This window comes from Alligator sinensis, unplaced genomic scaffold, assembly GCF_000455745.1.
Source record: "Alligator sinensis unplaced genomic scaffold, ASM45574v1 scaffold222_1, whole genome shotgun sequence".
NCBI lineage: Eukaryota > Metazoa > Chordata > Crocodylia > Alligatoridae > Alligator > Alligator sinensis.
In genome coordinates this window covers 3,711,647-3,718,962 of record NW_005841912.1, presented here as the reverse complement: position 1 = coordinate 3,718,962, position 7,316 = coordinate 3,711,647, and the positions used below count along the sequence as shown (strand labels likewise).

The window sequence follows — 7,316 nt, the reverse complement described above, 5'->3', positions numbered from 1 at the left end:
CTGCTGAAGAAAACTGAAGCCTAAACAGCATTTGGGAATAGCATTTGGGGGCTCAGACCTGTAGTTAGATGCTTACACAAACCCCAGACCGCAGAGCCCTGAGTCCAGACAGGCAGACACCCTGTTGCACCAGGGGCAGCACTGGGGTGCTGAGGCCGGGTGGTCGGGGCAGGGTCTGGGAGGTATGGGGTGAGGCGCTGTGGGCAAGCCAGCCCGGTCAGGCCCTTAGGAAGGCAGGGGATGGGCAGGAAGTGGGGGCGGCCCCGGGGTTTTACAGGCTCAAGCTGTGGTGGGTGGGTAGGCAGGGGTGCCCAGACACACCTGTGGTGGGCTGCGTAGCTCTGCAGGGATGGGCCGCAGCCACCCTGTGCATGTGGGGGTGCTGCCTGGGTGGGGCAGAATGCCGGGCTCAGGGGGCTTCCCTTTCTGGGATCAGCCTCTCTGCACACTGCACAGTGCACGCAGGGCAGAGCCATCCCTGGTGCAAGGGCCTCACTGCGGGAGCCCCCTGGAGCCTGGGAACAGCCACCATGGCTTCCCCAGCCTGCCCAAGTCCTGGCCTTGCCCACCCGTAGCTCCCCTCAAGGAGCCAGGGCTGGGGTAGGCACTGCACGGAGCCGCTGTGCTGCAGGCTCCTGGCAGACTCGGTCCTGAGCATTGGCTGTAGCGATTATTCCCAGAGCCCGGGGAACAGCCTGCGACTGCAGCTCCCACTCGCAATGTAACTGGAACGCACAGAGACCAAACAGGGAGACCCTGAGCCTGGTATCCCACCCAGGCAGGCAGTGTCCCTTTGTGGGCAGGGTGGCTGCGCCCCATCCCTGTGGAGCTGTGCGGACTGACTGGGCCCTACCTCCGGTGCTGCTGGGCCTGAACCTACAGAGCCTTGGGGCAAGCCCTGCTCCCCGCCTGACACCAGCTCTCCTCCGGCTACAGCCTTCCCAAGGGCCTGACCAGGACAGCCAGCCTGCAGTGACTCCCCCGGTGCCTGCTGCTCCTTGCTCCTCTCTCCCTCTTTCCCCTCTCATCACAACATGCTTAACAAGAAAATAAATATCACTAGTAGAAAGGCAGTACATGAAGTTTCATTTTATTGTCATCAGGTTTAGAATATTTAGAAAGCCTGGTATTTACTGTAGAAAAAGAAAAAAAGCAAAAAAAAAAGCAGCATTTATGATTATTAACTGGATTAAATATGCATTGCATCCTGCCATGTTTCTTCCCCACGCCCCAGTTTTGTTTCTGTGGCATGCTGACACTCTGGCATCATACAAGGTAGACATTGTGGTTTTTTTGGCACTTCAGCCAAAAAATGTTGCCTACCCCTGTAGTATACATACAGTGTAGATTTTCCTATGAAAGGTTGGCTGTAGCTGTTTTTGTCTGTGGGTTAAAATCCTGGAGTGAAGTCTTTATGCACACCTTTTCTGACACTGCCACCTTTGCTTCCCCATGTAGAAAAATAGCTCAGCTTTGGTTTTCTTCTGGATCTGACACCTGTACAAACAAGCAAACCAGGATTTACTAGAGGCCTTTAAAAATGTCCCTTCTAAACGAACTATTCCTGAAGCTGGTAGCTTCCCCCCCCCGTGAATGCACCAAAATCTACTCATACCGTACAATGTTGTTATTAAATCATTTTTTCTATAGCCTCTCGCTCTCATGTGATGGAGTCTATCATCTGCCAGACTGAAATGATAGCTAGGATTGGCTGGCAGGGTGAGCAGGTGGAAGCAGGAAAGGTTGAAAGGGGGTGCTGTGCGAGTGTCAGACTGAGTGCATGCATGTCTTTTCTCATCGTAGGAGGCAAATAGAATTACCTCCATGCCCTATTAACCTTTCCTGGTCTGGATTGCAGTTTCTGGATGTTGGAGCACAGATGGTGGCTCAGTGGGTGGCAGCAATTGCTGCGGCTGTTGCTGCTGCTGCTGCCACTTGACGAAGTAGCATTTATAGTTATTTTAGCAAACTTGTGAGGAATGGTTGGGGTGGGGTGGGGAATCTGCAATCTTCTCTTCTGCAGACTAAATAAGCAGAATTCCCTCAGCCTCTCCTGAGAAGTTATGTGCCCTATTTTTGTTGCCCCCTGCTGGAGTATCTCCAATTTGTCCACCTCCTTTCTTTAGTGGGGGGCCCAAAACTGAACACAATACTCCAGATGTAGCCTCACTGGTGCTGAATAGAGGGGAAGTTATATCACAGCTACTGCTCTCTTCCCATTCACAGAGCCTGTTATCTTATTATCAGGCATCCTGGTTTTCCATTTCCCATGGAAAAACAGAGAAAACCGTGGATTTCCCCTTTTTATCAGAGAAAACGTGGATTTTTCTTTTTAGCAGAGAAACTTGCAGATTCCCTGCTTTTGCAAAGAGCTCTGCAGGCTGGTTGAGCTCCAGCCTGCAAGAACTGTTTGCAAACAGGGTGGGAAACCCCGAGTCCTGCCTGGAGGGGAAAGAGGAGGGGGAATGGCGGGGTCTGAGGCTCTGTCAGCCACAGCTTCGCTCAGCTCAGCTTCACCCTTCGCTCCTGGAGCCTGAGGTAAGTGGGGCTTGCAGGAGGCTGGGGGCCCCTCTAGCAGGGCTGGGGGGTTGCGGGTCATGGCTGGGGGGAGCCAGGAGCTGGCCCCACCCCCACCTGAGCAGGCAGAGCAGTGAGGGAGCTGACTCCATGATGCTTCTGCTGCAGCTGCCTGCTGTTGGGAGCAGGGAGCTGCAGACTTGGGTCCCTGGACCCATAGCCCTGGCAGCTGGGGGCTCCCTCTGGCAGGGCCAGGGGCAGGGGCTGTGGGTGGGGGCTTGGGGGTGTGTGTGAGGGGCACCAGTAGGGCTAAGGGGGGCTGCAGGGGGCTTTTAATTTTAATAACAGATTTTGGCAGTTTTATGAGAGAATTTGGGATTTTGTTAGAGAATTTGCGATTTTTTTATCAGAGAAAACCAGGATTGCTGCTTATCATAGAAGGAAATCAGGTTGGTCAGGTATGACTTTCATAGCTGTGAACAGAGAACAGTGAAAGCACATACTGGGCACAGCTACATGAGAGGTATACTGCAGTGTTGCCTAATTAGCTCTGCCATAAAGTCTCAGCGTCTAAGTTTTCAGCCCTATTCAGCCACAGTAAATTATAAACATCGCTGTAGGTTAGAACTTGTAAACGTAAGTATTATCTGATGTTATTTAGTGCACTGCAGTGCACGTTTAGATGCTGGCAGGGCTGCCTGGGGCATGAGGGTGCTTCAGTGTGAGGGCTGCCTGCTGGCTAGTCCCCCCACTGAATCACCCTTGTGCCCCAGACAGCCCCTCTGCAATACATTGAGCTGGATCAGAGCAGCCCTGGGCTGGCAGGCTGACCCCAGGGCCCTCTGCCAGCTGGGACAGCTCTGACCCAGTTCAACATGTTTTGACCTGGGTGCATATTTAAATGTGGTGTCCAGGAGCAATAAACTCTCGTGCAAGCTGCGCTGGAGGTTATTCGGTCAAATTAATTTCACATGTAGATGCATCTACCATGGGTAAACTGATGCTGTACTGTCTTCCTGGGTCTACAGATTTCCTAGTCAGCTGTCAGTGCCTGAAAGATATGAACTTTCTTATCTCTGTGTGAGCCTTAACTCTGAAACGTAGATGACACATTAGCATTAGCTGTTTTGTTGCTGAGAATTTCAACACAAGTCCGGGAAGATTTGGACTCCAGGGAAGAGGAGCCAAAAGGAACAGAGATGAAAACAAACATAAACTGACCCTGAATCAGATGATAAAGCCTGAAGAATCAGTGGGGTGATTGGGGGGAAGGGGTGAAAAAGACCTTGACTGCCACATTAGCTGTTGAAAATTACTTTTTCTTCTTCCCATGTTAACTGTTTCCTAGAGAAAGGTGTCAGTTAATGAAAGATTAAATCCATTATTAAATTATTCCACAATTCATACTGTGACAGCAGTAAGGAATTCAAAGATGCACTTTCTCATTGCAGTTGTTGTTGCCCTCTTGAGGCCTGATCTAATGCTACTGAAGTTGGTGGAAGGTTTTTTTGTGTTTTGTTTTGTTTTTTAATTGTTTTGTTTTCGGATTCTGGCCCTTTATCGCTGAATCATCACTCATTGAATCCGGGCAAAAAGGGGAGTTAAGTCATTTAGAATTATGAGAGAGAGAATGCAGTCACAGAAAGCTATATGGAAAGTAAATGTTAATTGAAATGTGAGCAAGTGCCTCACTGGCATATGTATTCTGACCCTTGCCAAGTATTTAATTTATCACTGTAAAGCTCAGAGATGGATTTTTAATATGTTTTTGCTTTCTGAATTTTACACTTACCGCAAGTGCATTGCAAATATCAGTAGTTGGATGGAAATAAATGAACACATTAATCCCTGCAGCCTTTGTAAAGAAATGTATGAATGGACTAGCCTCAACTTGAATGCAGTGGTGGGCTCATGTTCACTTCTTGCCTCCAACTAGAGAACTTGATATTTTAAAATAGTAATGGGAGCTGAGTTCATCCAGCATATGAGTGGTGTTAGATTATCTCTAAGATCTTGGTGTATAATAACCTGTGAGTTACATGGACATGCATGAAGGGAAGAGGTATTTTGGGCAGCCTGATCTGCCTGGAGATTTCCAGCATTTGCCATGTGTTGTGCTCATGCTCCAAAAGCAGCTCCATAGCAGCATGACTTATTAGGCATAGATGACATGCTCTGAATAGCTTAACTGTTGTGTTTCCTGAAGGGACCTGGTAGTTTTTTCACTGAGTAAAGCATGTTGCCCTGGTTTGTATTTTGAGTCAAGAGCTTACAGTGTGGTGCAAAGGAAGTAAAGGGACAGGATTCAGTATCTCCTCAATTTAGGAAAACTGAGGATATGGGAAGGATGCTGTGCTTTGTGTTCTTAGGGAAATATTCATTCATGTGAGTGAGGAATTTGGGTGATGCTGAGGACATACAAACCAACTAGTCAGTCTTCAAGCTATTTCTGATGTGTTCCACTTTAAAAAAAGGAGGCATGTAGTCTTAAGGCAATTGTGTTTTGTGCATTGGTATATACTCAATTTGCTTGCATGGTGACTGTTACTCTGGTCCTTTGGTCTTTCCCATTGGTGTACTTTTGTGTCTAAAAGGTTTCGTGCGCAGACCTGGGCATCTAGCTTTTAAAAATGTAGGGTTTTTAATCAAAAGCCTATGGAAGAAAGTCAGTGGAAGCCCATTGACTTCAACTGGCTTTTGAGTAGGCTGTTAAGACTGCAGTTCTTCACATGTAAGGCTTGGTTTTCAACTGGTTCTCAATTATAAAGGACAGACTACAAAAAAGGGCAACCAGAATGGTTTATTTTGTTTTTTGCCTTTTCGTGCAAACAGGCAAAAAAAAATCTGTCTAGACCAGTGGTTCTCAACCTTTTTTGTAAAGATTGATTGCCAGTCCCGGCCCACAGCCCTCTGGTCCTGCCAGTGTCTGTTACTCCTGACCCATAGTCCTCTGGCCCTGCTGGTGCCCCTCACTCCCAACCCACAGCCCCCTGCCCTCCCCAGCCCTGTTGGAGTGGGGCCCCAGCTGTCCCAGTCCTGCTTGGGCCGGAGCGCAGCAGCTGTGGCTTATGCGGGTGATAACAGAGTGAGTCCGGCCCTGGCACAGGCTGGATGGAGGAGAAGAGGCCTGTGGCACCCCCCTGACCTGGGCTGGGGTTTCTGTGCCGCACCAGGCAGCCTGGTCACAGCCCCACCAGACCCCTGAGTAGTGTCTCCTGACTGTCCCACCCCTGTGAGTATGGGCACTGGTCCCGGTGCCACTGGCCTAGCCATGCAGCTCCCTGCTTCCCCTGAAGGACTGCCCCTGCCCCCTTCCCCTGCTGGAGGGGCAGGTACCTCCCCCCTGCTTCCCCTGACCTGCCGCAGCCTCTGTGCCCTTTACCCAGTGCTGGTAGCACTTGCCCTTGCTTCATACACCTGTCTGCTCCACCCCCCAACCCCCACACCCATCCCGGGCAGGGCCCAAGCCCTGGACCTCCATCCCCTGCTCGCCATACACTTACTTTGCAACCAGCTGCTGGAGCTGTGCCCATAACCCTGCCTGACTGCATGCCAGCCACATGTGTGCACGCACAGATGCATGTGCGTCTGTTGCCTCCAATCACCCCAAGCAGCCCCCTGCAGGCTGGAATGCTGCCAGCTTGCAAGGGGAAACCCATGCTTTCACACATTTTTCTGGGACTTGCTCACAACCCTTTCAGATATTCTTGTGACCCACTTTTTGGTCGCGATCCACGGGTTGAGAAACACTGATGTAGACCAGGGCCTTTCAACCCCTGGCCTGTATGGGTCCCCATGGGTCTGAAATTTTGGCAGCAAGGGTGCCTTGCTGCTCCCCTGGTGCCAAATTTCAGGACCTGTGAGGAGCCCTGTGAGCTGCGTAGCATGGCCCTGCATGCTAGATTGGGACTTCAGAACCAATAACAGTGTCACTCAGGGCTAGTTGGGACCCATTCCCAGTACATGGGGCTAGCAGAGGTGGGTATTGGGCCTGATCCAGGCCATGAATCTGACCTGCACCAGTCATCTGTTCTCTGACTCCAAAAGGCTGAGGACCACTGGCTTGAACTCCTACCAGATTAGCAATATGCATGCAGCAATGTTAGCTGGAAATGGGCTGAAAGAGTAAAAGGTTTGGTGGGGCTAGGCTGGATCTTAAAGGAGTCTAGGGAGAATTCCTTTGAATGGCATGATTTCTATTGTGGTGACACAGGTGAAATGAGTATCATATGCAAAGCAACATCCCCAGTTACAGCAGCAAGGTAGTAATAATGTCCTTTGGAAGCAGCATTAACATGCAATGAAATGTATTACAGCTACTGTCATTGGCAGGTGGTGGTGTGATTTACTTGCCACCACTTCATGAGAAGAATGCACTCTGAAGGTGTTTAATGAAAATGCAGACAATTTAGACAAAAATTCGAAGGGAAGTTACTCAGATAGTGGAGACCTGCCAACGTGGTACAAGAAAATAAACTCATGTTGTTTTTAAGAGCATAACACAAATTATGTGGCTAAGGTAGTAGTTACCAACCAGTCGATCGTGACTGACTGGTCAGTCGTGGAGCCTCTGAAAGTCGGTGCCAGTTTGAGGGGGTGCTGAGCACAGGCGGAGGAAGCTGCCACTGCATGCTGGGCTCTGAGCGCTGAGCCCTGCTGCAGCTGCTCTAGGAGTGGCTGGATGCCACATGTGTGCTGTCACTGGACAGAAATTGCGCATCTCCTGGGGCAGCTGCAGTGGGGCTTGGCACTCAGAGCCCAGCGAGCAGCGGCAGGCGCTTCTACCCCCCACACAAAAC

General features: G+C 50.2%; 1 protein-coding gene across 1 annotated transcript in view; it reads left to right on the top strand.

Annotated features, from left to right (window-relative positions):
* SLC4A4 (solute carrier family 4 member 4) overlaps positions 1–7,316 on the top strand; it is a 307,465-nt gene that overhangs the window by 76,801 nt on the left and 223,348 nt on the right. The window lies entirely within an intron of this gene.